Source organism: Phodopus roborovskii, unplaced genomic scaffold (genome assembly GCF_943737965.1).
Source record: "Phodopus roborovskii unplaced genomic scaffold, PHOROB, whole genome shotgun sequence".
Lineage (NCBI taxonomy): Eukaryota > Metazoa > Chordata > Mammalia > Rodentia > Cricetidae > Phodopus > Phodopus roborovskii.
The window spans coordinates 23,997,678-24,017,390 of NW_026126434.1; the positions used below are offsets into that span (position 1 = coordinate 23,997,678).

Genomic DNA, 19,713 nt, shown 5'->3' on the forward strand with positions numbered 1-19,713 from the left:
GGCTTGGGGATCTGAATTCTATTCCTGGAATCCATATGGCTGGAGAGAACTGGCTCTCAAAAGTTGTCCTCTGACTTCCTCACATATACCCTGGCACATGTGTGCCCATGCTCTCACAGACACATACATCATACATACAATAATTTTAAAAAGAAACAAGAAGAAAAGGCCACGGAGCTGAAGGCAGTATGAGGCACTACTTCACTCTGTTTGGGGAATGCCACCCCCTCTATGAAAGCCAGTGTGCACAGCAGGGTCCAGGAAGAGCCCCAGCCATGATCAGGAACGGAGTCTCAACTTGGAGCTGGGAGCAGATAAGGAAGCATCTAGATGGGTACAGTGGAAACTAAGTGCTGAAATAAACATGCCACCCTCTGGAAAACAGTGACGCTGAGCTTTAAGACTCCTGAGGACAGAGAGACGGTACTGCCACAGAAGGGAACAGACTGGGCACGAAGGGTGACCTTGGCAGAGGCCACCCCCTCTTGTCACCACCCCCTCCTGTCCAGTTAGACCAACAGTCTTAATGCGCTTGGTGCCTCCCTGGAGGTGCCGGGTCACCTACTTCCACAAAGTCACCTACTAAAAATACAGGGCTTACAGAGAAGGGAGGGCTAGTAAGGCGGCTCTGTCCCAGCACAGCTACTGGCCAGAGGCCACTGTTCACAGTGCCTCTCACCCGGGGGTGGGGGTGGGGTAGAGCGGTGAACAGATGGCTTTGGGTTCTTCTAATTCAAGGCCAGTTGCTCTGTAGAGGAAAAGTGTGAGGCTGCCATGTTCTAATGAAGAGATCCACAGAGGTGAGGGACCAGTTCTCTGTGCCCCCAAGTCAGCCCGGTCACAGATGAGCCGCAAAACGGACAGGCCCATGGCTGCTGCAGGCCCCTTGAGGTTGTTCACATCCACTTACAGAGTATGCAGCAGCCACAGGCCCCCAACTCTAAGTCACTGGCAACCCTCATATTTCTGGATAGGCAGTGTGAAACCAGGACTAGAGCCTGGGGCTTCTGCTCCTTGCAAAAACCTTCTCATCTACAGTCCCCAGGCCGAGCTCATGGAAAAGGAGTTTCACTAGCCTGGCTGCTAGCTGTTGGCACTGCTGTTCCCATTTGGCAGAGGGAAGAAAGCTCCTCTCTATCCCCCACCCCCATCTTATCAAAAAAGGCACACAACTATCTTAGGTAGAGGCAGCCACTGCCTGGGCACAGCACCCAGCTCCTAGCCACAGGGATTCTGATGACCCCTGCTGGACATCTAAAAAAGCCATTTGACCATTCTATCTGTTGCCTGTGTCCCTGCTCTGTCCACAGCTTGCCTGGTCCAGTCCTGGCCTCCTGCTGGCCTCCAAACAGCCCCACAGCTATGTCCCTGCTCATGCCACATGCTTGAACACGAACTATCCATTCCCCACAAGTCCCCTGAGATGAACTGCCTCCTGAGTAGATCAAATACAGGTAGGAAAGGCTCCTGAGAGTCATGTGCCACTCAGAGCAGTCACAGGCCTATCCCCAACCCCAGAAGTGGCATGCATCTTCAGTCAGTATTAAACACTATCTTTGCCAAGCATTTGCCAAGCATTTGGGAGACAGAAGCAGGTGGATCTCTGTGAGTTCAAGGCTAGCCTGCTCTACAGAGCTAGTTTCCAGGACAGGCTCCAAAGCAATACAGAGAAACCCTGTCTCGAAAAAACCAAACACCAAAACCAAAACCAAAACAAATCAAAACAACAACAAAAAACCCACTGCCTTCAGAGCCACGGGCTCTAATGACTCTTCCACTTTCCCAGGACAATAGACAAGAAGAAGCCCTCTTGGGCCCCCTGACCTATCTGCTTCAAACCAAATGTGTACAGCCTCATGCAGACTGTTGTAGCAGGCTAGAGAATCACCACCCCTCCCAGCACCCATGTGGGTGCACTCCCAAGATGCCTCCGCCTATCTCTGGGTGCTTGCTAGTCTAGAGCAGGGCTGCAACATTTCCCCCCAACTGGATACATTGATTTTCTGATGAACACATTTCAGGATGCACACAGGTCCTTCATCCTCACTGTGAAACCCTGCCCACCCTCACTGTCTCCTCAGCATACAGCAAGCAGGCAGACCAGGGACATGGGAGGGGCTGGCCTGAAGAGCACAACCTCTGATCATCCTGCCTGAGCACCCCATGGGTCAGCCCACCCTGTAAGGCAGCATTCTCCCAGTACAGGCTTTAGCCAGGAAGCCATCTTGCTGGACACATGAGCCATATTCTTCCCCAGTCAGGGGAAAACACTCTCAAGCTGGGCCAGTCTGGCTCTGAACTCACCCAACTCCTCACTCAAAACCAGGAAGGCAATCGGGAGTCTAAGGAGGTCCCCAGCTGACAGCCACTTCTACCTCACAGGCTCTTGTTTCAGCAGATCACACTATTACCTTGCTTTCCAGCACCTGAGCCTGCACACCCAAGGACTCTATGAACTTCAGGAAATCATCCTTCCTGGACAGAACAACTCTAGTGGTGGGTTCTAGTTACCTTATCTAGAGCTGAATCCTAACAGTGACCCTACATGCTTAGCTTGGGCGTACCCTCTGTGGAAGTCCACAGCTGCTTCCTCTGTCTCCCTCAGTATCCGAGGCCCTCCATCCATCAGCACTAGGGCAGAGGTAGTCTAGAGCTCATGTCCTTTGGTCCCCTCTGATCCTATCTAATTTCCTGTAGCCCAGAGGCCACAGTCACTTGCTTTTCTCCTAGCCCGGTTCTACTTGCTAACAGAACTCACTTTGGCCAGCCCTGGCTCCAACCAGTATGCCCTTGTCTGTGGCTGACCAGCTGGCCCCTACCCTGAGACACTATGTTGTTTCTGCTCTGGCCCGGAGGTACGTTTACTGTTCTGCAACACCCTCTGTTGTTCTGGGGTAGCTCTTCTGCCACTGCTTCTGCCTGGCTGACAATAACAACAAGCCTAATATGTCACCTCCATACTGGGTATACTCCTGTGACTTGCCCAACCAGATAGAAACACCCCTTTCAATCAAGGAGGACCCTACTGTGGCAGGGTTCAACAGATGCCAGTGGGGGTACTCAACATTTGGTACAGTGAGCAGGGAGTAGAAGGGAGAAAAGCAAGTCATTCTGGGAAACTAAAACCCACCAAATCTGCAGGATACGACACCCAGCTCCAGGGATATGAACTCAAGTTGGTCTTTAAAACACACACCTTTAATCCTAGTACTCCAGAGGTAGGGGCCAGCCCTGGTCTTCAGAGTGAGTTCCAAGACCGGTAGTGTTACAAAGAGAGACAAAACAAAACAAAACAAAAAAGGAACCAAAGACATAGACAGCTGTAATGGTGCACTCTTTTAATCCCAGCATTCAGGAGGCAGGGGGCAGAGGCAGGAAGATCTCTGTGAGTTCTAGGCCAACTTGGCCTACATAGTGAGTTCCAGAACAGCCAGCGATATGTTGAAAAACCCTGCCTCAAACACCACACACACACACACACACACACACACACACACACACACACACACACAAACCATGGTGTTAGAGTACACCTCAGTGCTACAGAGACACCCAGGGCTATGGCCCAGGCCTCAGCATGACAGAAATTGCTTCTCTACAGAGTTACGTAGAAGGCAGTGAGGCTGCCCATCCACCTCACACACTGGCCACTGGATATATGCTCTAGTCTGCTGAGAGGGCTGTGTAGCTTTAAGAACCCAGGAACACTCTGTTCTTGTTCCCAACTGCCATGGCTTCACTGACTCCTCCCAGCACCCTGTGCTCTCAGGAGCTGGGGTGCAGCTCTGCCTTCTGAATCCAAGTCAGGCCTTGTCACTCCTGCTCCACAGGGGCCAGGACATATTGGTGCACACCCATTCCCACATTACTTCTGGCATGACAATCATCACCACCTAGCACCTGCTTGTGAAATGATCGGGTCATGGATGACTCTGGTAAAGACTGCCAAGTAGAATTTCTAACACACACTTACACACGAGCATCCCATTTCCATAGTTTGGCCTCCACAGTTCAAAAGACCAATGCAAAATCCCAGGTGTAAACAATGTATGTTTTAAATTATTTTTATTATAGCATGCTGTTGTCACTGTCTTAGTTTCATAGTGATCATGTTAGCTACTGTTCATCTGTGCACATAATCTTTGAGTTCAGGTGCACCACGGGAATGCTAGTACCATGTCCATAGGGTTTGGTGGCATCTGTGGCCCAGGTAGCCATCTTGATAGATCCCTGAGCATAAGGGGGCTGAACCTGTGCAGAAGAGAATCTTTTTAACTTTCCCTTCACACCAATCTGAAGCTGCCTGGCTAGCTGGCTGACTGCCTGTGGCCCTCTGGGTGGAGCTAGCACCTGACTATTGAAGGGACATGCACTCACACTCTACTCCTAGGATGAGCCTACACTTAAGTGAGCTACAGTCAGGTGTAAAATTACTCACCTGAAGTCCTGAAACCCCTTAGCACCCAGGGTCTCTCCCCCCAACTCCCAACCTGGCCAGAAGTTCTTTCTCTTGCTCCTAAAGATCTGAGTAATTCTGCAGTATAAAAACATACCCTATCCTGGTGTTGATGGCACACGCCTTTGATCCCAGCACTGGGAAGCAGAGGCAGGTGGATCTCTGAGAGTTCGAGGACAGCCTGGTCTACAAAGCTACACACAGAAACCCTGTCTTGAAAACAAACAAACAAACAAACAAACAAACAAAAAAAAAAAAACCTCATACCTACTGGAGGCTGGAGAGACAGCTCAGCGGTTAAGAGCACTGGCTGTTCTTCCAGAGGACCCAGGTTCAATTCCCAGCACCCACATGGCAGCTAACAACTGTCTGTAACTCTGGTTCCATGAGACCTTCACACCAATGCACATAAAATAAATTTAAAAAAACACAAACAAACAAACAAAAAACCCTACTGAAGGGCCTGCTGGTCCAAGTTCATTCCAACTCATGGGCCCTGAGGAGGAAAGGGGTGCCAGGCTTAAGATCATAGCCATGATTAGCTACAGTTTTGAATCAACACCCTTTCCTCAAGCCCATGCTAGCTGATGGTGGTCCAAGAGAAACACTGGCTCTCCAAAAGATAGCAATTGACACCCCTACCAGTGTGCTTCTGCAAGCATGAGACTGCTTATGCAAGAGGTCATTTCATAATCATGGGAACAGGGCTGAGAGAGTGTGGTGCAAGCAGGCATCAGCTCCTCAGGATTAATGATATCAGCAGCACAGAGCACCAGTCCAAACCACGACAGCAACACTGTAAGCTTCAACAACCTTCTCCGTAAGCCGGGGAAAAACACCGGAGGAGGACACTAACCTAAAGGTGTGTTTCATCCACCCCATATACACAGAACTCCAGTTTAGCCATGTAAGTATTAGAAAGACATGGAGCTGCCATGCTGCTTCCCACCCACCCAACAGACCTGTGCTCTTCCAAGCCCATTCTTCCTTGCTCCCTGACCATTCGCCTAGGAGCCACATCTAGGAAAGTCATTGCTCAACAGCACTGAACAGCCTGGCCTCTTGAGGCCAGGGGCAGTCAAACTCAAAACCTTAGTTTAGTCTCCCTGCCTTCCAAGGGTGCAGCAGCTACCAGCAAGGCTGGAAGCCACCATGCTGAGAGCTAGGCTCTGCTATTTTCTTTACTCGGTGACATCTGTGTGCACAGAAGAAATGAGACACTCAGGGAAGTCCCGCTGCTGTGGCAGCAGGCATCCCAAAGGATGCACCTGAAGGATGCTTAGTAGGCAATCAGAGACAAGTGTCACTCACCCAAGTTTTCAAGGGGCCTGCTTTGGGACTAGGCCCAGGAGTAAACACAAGCCTAGAAACTAGAGTGGAGGAAGACACTCATCTAGTAGCCAGGATGGAGGTAGGGGATTTGGAGAGGGCCACCCACCAAGGGACTCCCCTTCAGTACCATGCGGGCACACCAACCTCAACGAGGTGGGGCTGGAGCAGAGTGACCCTTCCTTGTACAGGCAGGCAGATCCCCAGCAGAGCTGTAGGTGGCTCCAGAAGTATCAGGAGGCAGACTGGGCTGGCTTTTATCTCCATCCAGCCCCTCCCATGCTGGGAGGAGCAGGACCCAGACCCTGGCACCTGATCACACCAGACCAGTCTTTGGAAAAGAGACAGAGCAGGGGTGTGGTCTGGAATAAGGGCCTAGCCAGCCTTCTGCCCACACCTACCAATTACCCACATGTCCCTGCTCCAGTGCCCAACACAGGCCCCACAGAAAAGGGCCTTATCTAACTGCCCAGATTGAAACCTGGGCCTGGCCAGGCCCTCTACTCAATCAGAAGCATAGAAACAGCTAGAGAAGCGCAAACATGGGGCCCCAGAGGGGAGGCAGAGGAGTCTCTCCACAACCCAGTGAAGGACAGAAGCTCCCTACAGACCTGTGCTCTTCCAAGCCCATTCTTCCTTGCTCCCTGACCATTCGCCTGGGAGCCACATCTAGGAAAGTCATTGCTTAACAGCACTGAACAGCCTGGCCTCTTGAGGCCAGGGCAGCCACTAAAATGCTTTACAGTCACTAAAATGCTTTACAGTCACTAAAATGCTTTACAGTGAACCCAGCAAAAGGCTACGGCCAAGTGCTCCTGGACCACAAGTGAATGGACCAGCAGGGAGACACAGCTGTCCTGGGGCTTGAAGATCACAAGGAAAGACAGAAATGGAAGCCAACAGTCCTCGGGCCTGAGTCCCTGCAGTACAGAGAATAGATGCCCACTCCCACTCCTCTCTGCCACTGAGAGCATCCTCAGAAGGGGACCCTGCTCTTCAAGGCACAGGCAGGCACTGGGCTGTCAGATGAGAAACAAGTGCTTTTTGGTCGAGGTCCCCAGTTTTTCATGGCGCTTGACAGTACAGCACCTTATAACACTTGATTCACCGTTCAGAAACAAGTTCCTAACTAGTGCCTTCAGTCATGCCATGACATGATAATGAGGCCTTTGGTGAGCCATCCACTATAGCCTTGGGCTGGGGCTGGTGACCAGAGAGACCATGTGATCAGAGGGCTGATAAAATACCCTGAACATGATAGAAGAGAAAGTGGGGGATACCCTTGAAGGCACTGGCACAGGAGACAACTTCCTGAACAGAGCGCCAATAGCACAGACACTGAGATCAACAACTAATAAATGGGACCTCATAAAATTTAAAAGCTTCTGTAAGACAAAAGATACATCAATAGGACAACATGGCAGCCTACAGAATGGGAAAAGATTTTTTTTTTTTTTACCAACTCCACATCTGATAGAGGGATATATATATATATATATATATATATATATATATATATATATATATATATCCCTCAAGAAAATAGACATCAACAAACCAAATAATACAACTGAAAAATGAGGTACAGATTTAAACAGAAAATTCTCAATAGAGGAATCGCAAATGACTGAGAATCACTTAAATATTCAACACCCTTAACCCATCAGGGAAATATAAAACAAAACTACCTTGAGATTCTATCTTACACCTGTCAGAATGGCTAAGATCAATAACACAAGTGACAGCTCATGCTGGTGAGAATGTGGAGCAAGGGGCACACTCCCCCATTGCTGGGGGGGGGCAAACTTGTAATCAATATGGCGGTTTCTCAGAAAATTGAGAACTGATCTACCTTGACCCAGCTATACCACTTCCGGACGTATACCCAAAGACACTCCACCATACCACAAGGACACCTGCTCAACTATGTTCATAGTGGTTCCATTCCTAATAGTCAGAAACTTAAAACAATCTAGATATTCCTTAACCAAAGAATGGATAAAGAAAATGTGATATATTTACATAATTGATTATTACTTGGCTATAAAAAAAAGACATCATGAAATTTCCAGGCAAATGGATGGAACTAGAAAAAAAAAATTATTCCAAGTGAAGTAACTCAGACTCAGAAAGACAAACATGGTATGTAGTCACTCATAAGTGACTCATAAGTGAATATTCACTCATAAGTGGATATTGATACTAGCTGCTAAGTAACGGATAATCACACTACAATCCATAGACCCAGAAATGCTACATAACAAAAAGTGTTCTAGGAACGATGCATGGATTTTCCTGGGAAGGCAAAACAGAGAAGCTTTTGTGAGTGGACTGGTGGTGGGTGAGGATGGGAATAGGAAGGATCAGTTAGGGGGAGCAGAGGGAGAGAGTACAAGAGGAGATGACTGGAATTGGAAGGCATTTGGGGAGTTATACAGAAACCTAATATAGTGGAAACTCCCTGGAACCTACAAGGGTAACAACCCTAGAGAGGACACTCCTACTAATGGAGGATACAGAGCCTGGATCATCTACCTTCTGTAACCAGGCAAGCAAGGCTTCGAGTGGTGGGACTGAAGCCAGCCACAACACCTTCCACCCATATTCGGTCCTGCCTGAAAGACATGCTGAGGCAAAGGTGGTGCAGAAGATGAATGATCTAATTTGAGACCCATGCCACAAGAGGGAGCCCACACCCAACACTGCCTGGATGACCAGGACCCAGAAGAAGCTGGATAGCCTAGAGATGATAGTATAACCAAACACAGTGTGGGGGTGGGGGGGAGTGAGTGAAATGATTCCTAATGATGTTCTGCTATACTCATAGATCAGTGCCATCAGTGCCTAAACCAGTCATCATCACAGTCATCAGAGAGGTTGGCTCTGGCAGCTGATGGGAGTAGATGCAGAGACCCCATAGCCAAACATTAGGTAGAGAGAGAGCCCAGGGGATCCCGAGGAATTATGGGAGCTCACAGAGACTGAAACTGCACCCCTGGAGCCTGCATGGGTCTACCCTAGGCTCTCAGCATATATGCTATGGTTGTGGCTTGGTGTTTTGGGGGGACGCCTGGCAGGGGGATGGGGTGTCTTCTGCTCCTGGGACGCTTTTCTTCTTACTGGATTGCTTAGTCCAACCTTGATGTGAAGTTTTGTGCCTGGTCTTATTGTATCTTTTATGCCTGTTTGGTTGATTACCCAGGAGGCTTGCTCTTTTCTGGGGAGGAGACGAGTGGAGCTAAGGGAGAGAGGAAGTAGGCAGGGACTGGAAGGAGTAGAAGAAGGGGAAGCTTCAGTGGGGATGTATTGTATGAGAGAATAATGAATAAATACACATTTTAAAGGATTTATTAATTTTTATTTTATGTGTGTATCTATGTGTGTTCACCATGTACATGCAGTGCCCACAGAGGCCAGAATAGGATGTCAGATACCCTGGTACTGGAGTTACAGGCAGTTGTGAGCCATGTGGGGGCTGGGAACTGAACCCAGGTCCTCTGCAAGAGCATTAAGTGCTCTTAACCACTGAGCCATCCCTCAAGTTCCCTAGACTTCTTTTACTAGAACAAAAAAGTCTGCACGAGGTCCCAGTAGCAGAGATTATGAGACAGGTGATTTCCCATGAGTCCACTGGTATATCTGAACACTACTCCCTAGAGGCAGAAAAAGATACTCTCCAGAGCCTTGAGAGGAGAGACATGGGACCTGAATGGGAGCATACCACTATTCTGGGATAGGAACATGGCATGGTGCAGCAGGCCCCGTCCTGCCCGCCCCCCCTCCCCAGCTGAGAGGCCTATCTCAAGTCCACAGTTATGGGGGCCTACCTTCCTCATTTGTTTAATTGCATCAGCAGCAGAGCCATGGTCAGGGTGAAGTCAGAGGCAGAATGTCATTAGTTCAGACACTGAAGGGACAGGCACAAGTCACTGTCCTTGCTCAGCTAAGGAAACAGTCTCTCTCTATAAACACATAGTGAGCACCTTCTCTCCTTTCCTTGTCTGGTGGAGCTACCCTGGGCCCCGAGGCTTGTTGCTACTACTTTGAAATGAATGTTTGAATCCATGTCTATAAGGGCCCTCTGCTGGCTCCCATGAACAGCTCCAATAACACGATTCCCAGCACAGCACTCCAGCTTTTTGGAGGGGTCTGCCCCCACAGTAAGGTTGGCTGTGTGTATTATATAGGTGGTCCCCCACGGCAAGGTTAGCTGTGTGTTATATAGGTGGTTAGCTGCATCCTTGGCTCCACCCACAGAGTGCCAGTGTCCTGGTACCTCCTTCCTATAGTGTCAAATAAAACCACCTCCTAACACTGCCAAATGGACTTTGCCTGGTTGAGAAGAGTGATAGTTCTAACCCCCCAACTAAAGCTTTTCCACCAAGAGACACAGGCCTGAGCACTCAGGAATATGAAAGCCAAGTCCCTTCCAGGAGTTTGGCCAGCAGAGCCAGCAGCACTCTAAGGCGACAGCCTATAATGTTTAGCTATGAGGAAATCTAATGGACTCTCAACATTTCTTCAGTGTAAACACTGGATTGCTACCTAACAAAGTTCAAACCTACTTCCTGATTAGACAGTAATGCAGGAGTCAATTTACAGTATTTCATACACGCATTATGGTAAGTCACCTGAGCTGACACTTCTGCTCTGCCATCTGTCAGGGGCATCTGTGCTGCAGTCAGCAAGTTACTAAGAGATGGAGGGAGATGCAGGAAGTGCCAGGAATGAGACAGGCCCTTTAAAAAGGCCTGCCTCACCCAGGAGTAGATAAGACAGCCTACAGATTAGCCTCAGCCTTATGGGACAAACCAAATGCCATCAAAGCTGCTCTGCCCAGGACATGGGAAGGTGAATCACAGAAAGTCATTCAATGTAACTACTGACAATACAAGATAAAGGGAGAGAAATAACAGGATAGTTTTATGAGATGTTAGGAAAAGCAGATCTGAAGTCCAAGCCCCAAGAGTGTTGAAGGCCACCTGTCACTGTGGCTTAAGTTCTAGAGCCCATCCACAGCCATTGTGGGAGGAAGGATGAGCAATTAGAACGGGTCAGGCAACAATTGCCTGCAGCCTCAGCACCCAGGACACTAAGGCAGGGGGATTGCTAGAGCTCACCTTAAACAGAGATCAGGGAAAGAAAATATAGAGAGGAGTTTTCAGCATTGAGTGACGGGACTGTCTCAGAAAATCCGAGATGTTCCCAAGGCCAGCGTAAGAGACAGGGCACTCCTGAGGCACGGGTGTGGAGTGCCATGCTCTCCATGCACACAGCCTGTCTCCTCTGGGTCCCACACAGCACCCAAGCCTCCCCTGGGGTCTACACAGCAGCTAGCACTCCTCAGAAGAGAAAATTATCTTCCCTACAGAGAGACAAGGAAGACAGTGAGGTTCAGAAATGCGATGTGGACTCACACACTAGCCTCTGCCCCTCTGTGGCCATGTGCCCAGACTCACAGCCCTGTTTCCAGCCCACACTGAGTGATCAGGGGAAAAGCAAGGACCATGCCAAGGAGGATGACCAGGACACATGGCAGCTGTCACCTCCCATAGTTTACCCAGAGCCCCACTCCACACAAAGCTGGCCCAGCTCAGCTCAGTATGCTAGCACTGTAGAGCCCAGGTTCAGATGTGGCGTCATCTTACTGACTCACTCTACTACGTGATTGGGCAGAGCCTAACAGACTGTGGCCATGAGTCAAGACCCAGGATACTCAATCAGAGCAACCATGTGGCCAAACACAGCAGATGGAGGCCAGGTACATCTGGCATGGCCTGCAGAGGGCTGCAGGAGGAGTGTTGCTGATGGACACCATCCACAAGGGTCATGAATGCCAGAAAGGTGCATACGTGCAGTTCTTTACCTGTGTTCTACCCACGGGAGCACAGTGCACACAACAGCAGTCCTCAATGGGAAGGAGTCCACGGCCAGACCACTCTCCTCCTGGAGCCACTTGTCACCTTAGAAACTCACAACACCAGCTGGCAGGACAGATGCAGAGAGACAGCGCAACACTACAGGGAAGGCAAAGTTCACATCAGAGAGACAGCCTACTGGGGCAGCCTGCAGGGCTGTGAGGCCAGGTCTGCCACGTTATCTGGACAGGTGGCTTCTGGCCCCCAGCTGGCCTTCATGGGACGATAAGTGCACCAGCTGTACAGTGCTTTCTAAACACAGGCACAGTCAAGAGCCCATTCCAGTTAACTACTCCAAAGCCATCACAGAGGCATGCCTGTAGCACACAGGTGTGGGCATGAGTGTGCTCACAGGAACAGGTGTGGGTGAGGTGGGTGAGGGTGTGCACACATAAACAGCACATACTTTAGGACATTAGTGGGAAAAAAAAGAAGGGGTTTTTAAAAGGAGGCGGGTCTGTACAAACTGAAAGTTACAATCCAGTTGAGGCAGCAGCCCCACATAGCTTCAGTTGGAAACTGTTTCCTGGTTGGTTGGTTGGTTGATTGGTTGGTTGGTTGGTTGGTTGGTTGGTTGGTTGGTTGGTTGGTTTGAATTTTGTTTGCTTGTTTGAAACAAGGTACAACCTAGTCCAAGTCCAGGCTGTTCTAAAACTTGATATGTAACAGGAAGACCTTGCACCCCTGACCCATGCCTCTGTATCCTGAGAGCTGTGATCACCGGCATGGTCATCATGCCTGCTTTACGCCATGTTGGGGATCAAGCCCAGGGCTTCATACATGCTGGGTAAGTGCTCCATCAGCATAGTCCTAGCCCGTTTGTACTTCTTAGAGCTTTTGATGAATTCTGGAAGATTAACTACAAACCACTCTGGGTTTGTGGATCCTCCCAGAAAAGTAAGACTCTAGATGGGGTAAGGAACATAGCTTTATTTATTATATTTGGTTCTGGTTCAAGTTTTACAAGCATATGCTACTTCTATAATTAAAATTTATATGTTGAGAAGGAAGTTAACTTGCTTACACACGGCTCTTACCTTTTGTGTCTGCCTGGCGTCAGTCTACCCACCCACCCAGCCCTGATAATACTCATCTCTTCTTTCAAGAAAAGCGCTTCCCTTTGCAGGATGTGCCATTACTAGACAGCCTGGCAGGACGTCTGGCCCTTTGCTCTCCCCCTCACAATCCCTCTGGAACACAAAGATAATCCCTGCCTAGCACAGCAAGACACAGGCTCTGCACAGCAGGGGTGGGGCGTGTCTCAACCTTCACCCAATTCCCCTTCTCTGCTTCTGGTGGGAACACTGGGCCCCCAGCATCACCCAGCACCTGCTTGCTTCCTGAAACCTTTGTCACCAAAGCAACACACCTGGACTGTAGCACTTAAATGTCCTGAGTGAGGACTATCCTCTATTGCCCCAAGTGACACAATGAAGATCCCCTTTGGAAAGCTGCACTCCTCTGGAGATTTCTGCCCCCTTCCCAACCTAGCTGGAAATGTTTACCCTGAGCTTGCTATTTAGGCCTTGCTGGGAAGCAGCCCTGCCAGGTGTAGACTCAGATGGGCTCTGCTCAGGACAGGCTGCACTTCCGGGAGTGCTCTATGTCCCTGGGTGACCATATACATACTACCTCATAGTCCCCGCTCCCTCCTGACTAATTCCCCTGGCACCAAATCCCCTTTGGCCAATTACTTTGTGCTGTTAGGTAAGGGCTCCTGAACTCCCTGAGGAGTCTCACTGATGCCCAGACCTTCACAGAACTTCCTCCCCACACAAGGCTCTCCAAATGCTGGGTCTTCCAGCACCCCGCATCGGGCTGTGTCCCTGGAGCATGCGCCTTTCCGGGTGTTTACTAGCTGTTTGAACAGCTTTATTTATTCGTTTATTTATTTTGGGGTGTTGCATGCCACAGCATGCATGTGGAGGTCAAAGGACAACGTTCAGGGGACAGTTCTTTCCTTCCACCGTGTAGTTTCTAATGATCAAACTCAGGTAGTCAAGCTTGACAGGAAGTGCCCTGACTCACTGACCAGACATCGCTGACCCTGAACAGCTTTCAAGAGTTGCCAGTTGTAGGAAACAAATGTGTTGCCATAAATTTCAGTACTGGTGATAGGTTGTGGGGACAGACTGAGACCCAGGGCCATCTGTAAGCTGTTTCTGTCCTGCCTCTTACTGAGAGTTGGGGAGTCAGTGCATTATGGACACAAAGCTGACCCAGATACTGTGTTATAGATCTAACTTGGAAACCACTCCTACCTTTCCCAGAGCCAGCAATGTTCCCAGCCTAAGGCTCTTCTCCCAACTCATTTCCCAGCCCTCAGATGTGACAACCAGAGTCCCTGTCCCCATAGTGAGGTGTACTTGGTGCCTCTCACAACTTACTTTCTACACAGCTCTGCCACACAATGCCCCTGCCCCCAGACTCAGAAGGGCCACAGCTCCAGCACTGGCCCATGTGGGCAGCCTACTGCCCACACACAACTGGTCTGGGTGAGACCTGACTAGGGTATCTATATGTCTTTGGTGAGGAAATAATGAGGCTCTGAATAAGGAAAGTGTTTACTTTGCAGAAACAGCAAGAATGTGTGTGTGAGAGAGAGAGAGAGAGGGAAAGAGACAGAGAGACAGAGAAGAGACACAGAGAGAGACAGAGAGAGAGAGTGAGTGAACCTGAAGGTGGCCTGCCCAGAGCACCAGTCACTCAGAGCTACTATGGACACCTATCTGACCAGCCATTCAACTTGGAGACAAAGGAGAGGTTAGAAATAATTTCAGGAATCATAGCTATAAATAGAAAAGGTATGAGACTAGAATTTGGTTGCAATATCCTAATTATATTTGGGGTGAGAGAACTTAAGCTAGGGTCTCACTCTATAGCTCACACAGGCCAAGAATGCATGATATTCCCGTCAGTCTCCCAAGTACTGGGACAACAGGTATGTATTATCACAAATACCTAACTCCTACTTAATCAAATGTGTTTGTTGTTGTTGCAAATAAAAAAGTGGATTTCAGCATACTCTTGGCCACAATCTGGCCCAGAAAGTTAAGCCACCTGTCCAGTGCCTACCAAGAACTGGGACTCTGACCTAAACCATAAACTTGCAGTCTGAACCAAGGGATCCGCTGCAGACAGCACCCACTCTGCAGGGATACTGCAGACAGCACCCACTCTGAAGATATTTCTGGATCATGAGGGAAAAGCAGGTGGCCACCTGATCCAGGCTTGACCATTGAGGATGAGTCTATGGTTCAAACTCCTTCATTAACAGGCCCTGGGGTGACAAGAAGATCCAAAGGAAGAGGACACAGGAGAAGGAAGGAATGTCCCCCAGTCACACAGAATGCTGGGCTCTGTTCTCAGGCCTGGTGACACAGAACCCACTCCTAGACTGACCCAGCTAATGAGTTCAGTTTTCCACTGACACCAACCCCCGTGACCTCCAGAAGGAGATGCATCTGCCCTGTTTCTGCCAGAAAGCAGCAACTCTGACCCCAGGGTCATATGTTTTCAAGTCCTGGCTAGGCCACTATCATCTAGTCTCCAGGAGCCTGGTGGGCTTCTAGAGCCATTCTGTGGAGAGAATGCCATGCAAGAGCTGTGTCCTGGCAGCCACCTCTACCCAGCATCCTCACTCACCAACCCTTCACAGCTTCATCTTCAGACAAGTGATACACAGTTGTAACAGCCTTCTGACCATAGAGATTATTAAAACATGTGCCCTTTAAGAAAACCAGCAGGCATAGTAAGGCCTGGCCATGCCCAGGGTTCCTGTGGTCCCACTAGCCCTTTCTAAACTGGGTGGGCACTGTGGGGGTCAAAGACTGATAACTGGAGCTGGCCATGCCACCCAGGGGACCCACACCCAGGCTGTGCCCAAGACACATGGATAGACAGACATGAAGACACAAACCCATTAAACCCACCACACTCTCTTCACTTACCAAGGCACAGTTAGCAGGGCCAGGTGATGGCTGTCCTCAAGGGTGTCCAACCTGCAGGGCTTAGAAAGAGAAAGACATGGTCATGCATGTGGCAGGCACACAGGGCTTAGGAGATGCAATTTCCCTTGAAGCGGGAAAATCCAGAGCTATACAGAAACTTCCCCAGGAATTCAAACCAATTCCAGGATCATGGCCCCTGGAAAGGGGGAAGTTGAGCCACTAGTTCCCATCACACAGCAGGAGGCTAGCAGATACTCAAACCTGAACAAACCCAGGGACAGCCAGTCCTGGTACATTCCAGGACACTGGGGGCCACTGCAGACCCCTAAGTAGTGGAGGTGGGCTGCATCTGCCCCAAACAACAGAATTGCCTGTCTCTGTCCCAAAGACTGTCCTACCAGAGCCACTGGCCACCTCTTGTGTATGATGACCCTTCCCACCCACTCCACTGAAGTCAGGTTTAAATGAGTCCACGAGATCCAGATAAATGATTAACAGGTATTTACTAGGGAAGCACTTACACAATTGATGGTAAATAACCGCTGCAGTCTTCCTGCTCCTGAAGCGGCAGTCTCTGCCCTTCCAGAACTCTAACTACAGCCCAAGAGCATGAGTTAACCCCTCCTCTTTTTTATAAGGTGTCATGGCTGCACACCTGAAGCCACGCCCCTAGGATGCAGCCATCACTGCAAGCCCACTGGCAAAACAAGCTGCCACTGCAGTCCACAGCATCAGGCTTCTCTGGCTCCCATCAGCCCCGCCACACCATAAACCAGCCTTCAGGGATCAGCACTACAAAACCTTCATTTTAAATTGTGACATAATCTGCATAACCCAAGACTGACCATCTTGATCATGTTTGGAGCATGTTAAGCACATGTGCATGGCTGTGCAGCCACTGGCACTGTCCGCCATAGAGTTTTGTCATCTTCCCAAATGGATACTCTGAGCTCACCACAAACCAGTATCCCAGCCCTTGGCACCCATGCTGTTTTCTGTCTTTGCAAACTGGAAACTTTAGCAACTTCATGTAAGCAGCATCTCACATGACATCTGTCTTTTTTTGACAGGTCTCCTTCTACACTACAGTTCCACACTGCAACCTCATTCACATTTAAGGCTGAAGGCCATTCTACTGGGTGGGTGCTGCAGAGTGGATGTCTGGGTCAGTCCCCATCCCACATGACAGTGCAGACAGCAGTGCCTTTGAGAGTGATAGGGCTCAGTCTAACTCATGATCCCTCTGCCTCAACCTCCCTGGTGCTGGAATTAGAGGTGAGTGCCATCCTGTCTGGCTATCTTCCAGTATTTTAAGCTGCCTCTGTAATGTCTTTGGTTCACATACTCCTGAGGAGAAGTCCATCCCACTACCAGCTCTGCCCCTTTGCAGTAAGGAGAGCCCGGCAGTCTGGCCTCTGGCACAGCCCCAGCAGCTCACTGGAGATGTGGCACTGGGGACCTCCACGCTTCTTCAGGGTAGGGTTTGCTGAGTTTCTCAGAGTTAATTTTTCATTAAATTTGGAAAAATTTAAGGGCTCACTTTTTCCCACCACATGAGACCTTCCCATGCAAATTAATTCCATGTTCTTTTCTACTTGATACCCATTGGTGTTCTGCTCTTTGTCTGCTTTACTTTTACAAAGCATCATGTCTTTGAATACACTGACCTCTTCTGCACAGTTCAATTCCAAGCATCCACATGGCAGCTCACAATCATATGTAACTCCAGATCTAAGGGAACCAGCACCCTTTTTTAGCCCCTACAACTAAGCACATGGTGTACAAACATGCAGGCAGGCAAAATACTTACCACCACCCCCTACACAAACCCCAAAATAAACTTAAAACAGCTGAAGGTAGTGTGTGCCCTTAATATCACTACTTGGTAGGCAGAGGCAGGTGAATCTATTTGTTCCAGACCAGTCTGGTCTATAGAGCAAGGTCCAGGCCAGCCAAGGCTACATAGTGACATCCTGTCTCAGAAAACAAATAGAAAAAAAAAAAGAAAAAAAAAATGCAACCCACCTCCTTTGAGACAAGGTGTCTCCCTGATTTGGAAACTCACTGGTCAAGCCAGTCTGACTGCCAGAGAGTCCTAAGGATCTTCTTACTTCTGCCTCCCTGAGCTTTTGAGCTTTCCTTATAGCTATATCACCAGATCCAGCAGCTTTTATGTGGGTCCTAGGGACTCAAGCTCAGATCCTTACATACAAGCCCAGGCATGCAGCTCACTTCTCAGCTCCATAAAACAAACCAAAAACTAAACTAACATAAAAAGAAAAGGGGAGAGCTGAGCCCAGTGATGACCTGTGACCTCAACACTCGGGAGGCAGAGGCAGGAAGGCCACTTGAGTGCCAGAGTGCAGGGCCAGCCAGAGCACCAGAGCCAGAGCTGGGTCTCCTGACAAAATGCAAATGACAAAAAGAACGATGTAATAAAAACAAGAACGCGTGAGGTGCATTAGAAGAGGGACCTGACTATGGAAAGGGACCCTCGAATTATCCCAAACAATGAAGCCATGGCCATTTTTGCCTCTTTGATAAGTAAGACTGCCATCATTGCAGGGGAAATAGTGTAAACTACAAACAGAAAAGAAAATTGACAGTCACTCAAAAATTATGTAAAGGGGCTGGTGTGTAGCTCAAGGGAGAGAGCTCTGTAGGACACTAGGCCTGGGATTGTGTCCCTGGTACCAAGAGAAGAAGGGAAAGGAAAGGAAAGTGGAAAATTAGCACATACATACCCCATCTACCTGTAGCTCTGGTTAAATTGTCAAGTCATGCATTGTGGCACATACCTTGAATCCCAGCGGAGACAGAGACAGAGGCAGGTGGATCTCTGTGAGGCCAGCCTGGGCCTGGAATTCCAGGATAATCAGGGTTTCTGACTATTAAAAAAAAAAGGGGGGGGGGACAAATTTCAACTGGAAAACCTCTCTCCCCATGTGCTGTGTGACTCCAGACTGTATAAACAGTGGTCCCAGGGCTGTGCCTGGCCTAAGAGACATTGTTCCACAGGAACTTTGATTCCACTGTGAGGGAGGATGACCCTGAAGCCCCTGGGTGGACACAGAAACTGCACCCAGGTACCATGCAGCCAGCAGACTGAAAAATAACTTATTTCTAAGACCAGAAAGAGTGCCACCCTGTAAGTTACCAAGGTGAATGGAGAATGTAGGGGCACAGAGATATATTAAAATCATATCAGGAAACCAGGACCAAGAACTTACTAGTCATATCAGACCAAGGAAAGGGTGTCACTCCCTTACCTGGACCCCATAAAATGACTGAACCTAACCCAATGGCCCCTCACCAAGCTGTCACCTGATGCCTTATATGTGCATCAAGGACAAGGACTGGTATATCTGGATATGGTAGAACACAGGCCAGCCTGGGTTATATAGGGAGTTCTAGGCCAGTCCAAGCTACTTAGAAATACTCAACTCCACCTTCTTCCACCCTCCCCCACAAAAAAAGAAAAACTCATAAAATAAGGCAGCTTGAGAGATGGCTCAAAGGTTAAGAGCACCTCCATTCTTACAGAGGACCCGTGCTTAGTTCCCAGCACCCAGTTGGTGATTCACAACCATCTATAGGCACCCACAAGATGTACATACATACACGCAAGCAAAACACACACATAAAATAAAATAAATCCAATGAAAAATATGTAAGCCTCAAAAGGAAATCACAGTAGTAGATGATAATTTACTCAAGAACTAGAAAACCAAATGGAAGTCAACATCCAACATGCAAAAGAAAAAGAGCTCAGAGAGTCCCTGAGGAGATCCTACAAAGAGCCAGAGCAGGATTCCAGTTCTCTCATCTCCCTCAAGATAAGAAAAGAAACACAGTAAGGAGATACCTACTCCCTGCCCAACACATTTGATGCTAGTTTAATCTTCTCATTATTAAAAAGAAAAAGAGGGATAGCGAGTCATTACTGGACAAGCTCTCACATGTCATGTGAGCCCATACAGAGCCCCAGGAAGAATCAGTGAGTGACTCATCAGAGAGCATGACTAAGCTGGGTCTCCATGGGAGAGCCGGAACACCTAAC

The 19,713-nt window shown here is 49.0% G+C and overlaps 1 protein-coding gene across 3 annotated transcripts in view; it reads right to left on the reverse strand.

Annotated features, from left to right (window-relative positions):
- Positions 1-19,713, reverse strand: part of Agpat3 (1-acylglycerol-3-phosphate O-acyltransferase 3) — an 80,502-nt gene that overhangs the window by 41,139 nt on the left and 19,650 nt on the right. For 2 of the 3 annotated variants that reach the window (XM_051187023.1, XM_051187022.1), the window contains one exon: positions 15,654-15,712. The gene's annotated coding sequence lies outside the window, so the exon portion shown is untranslated. The remainder of the gene's footprint in view (positions 1-15,653; positions 15,713-19,713) is intronic. The other variant, XM_051187024.1, reaches the window with a different exon arrangement.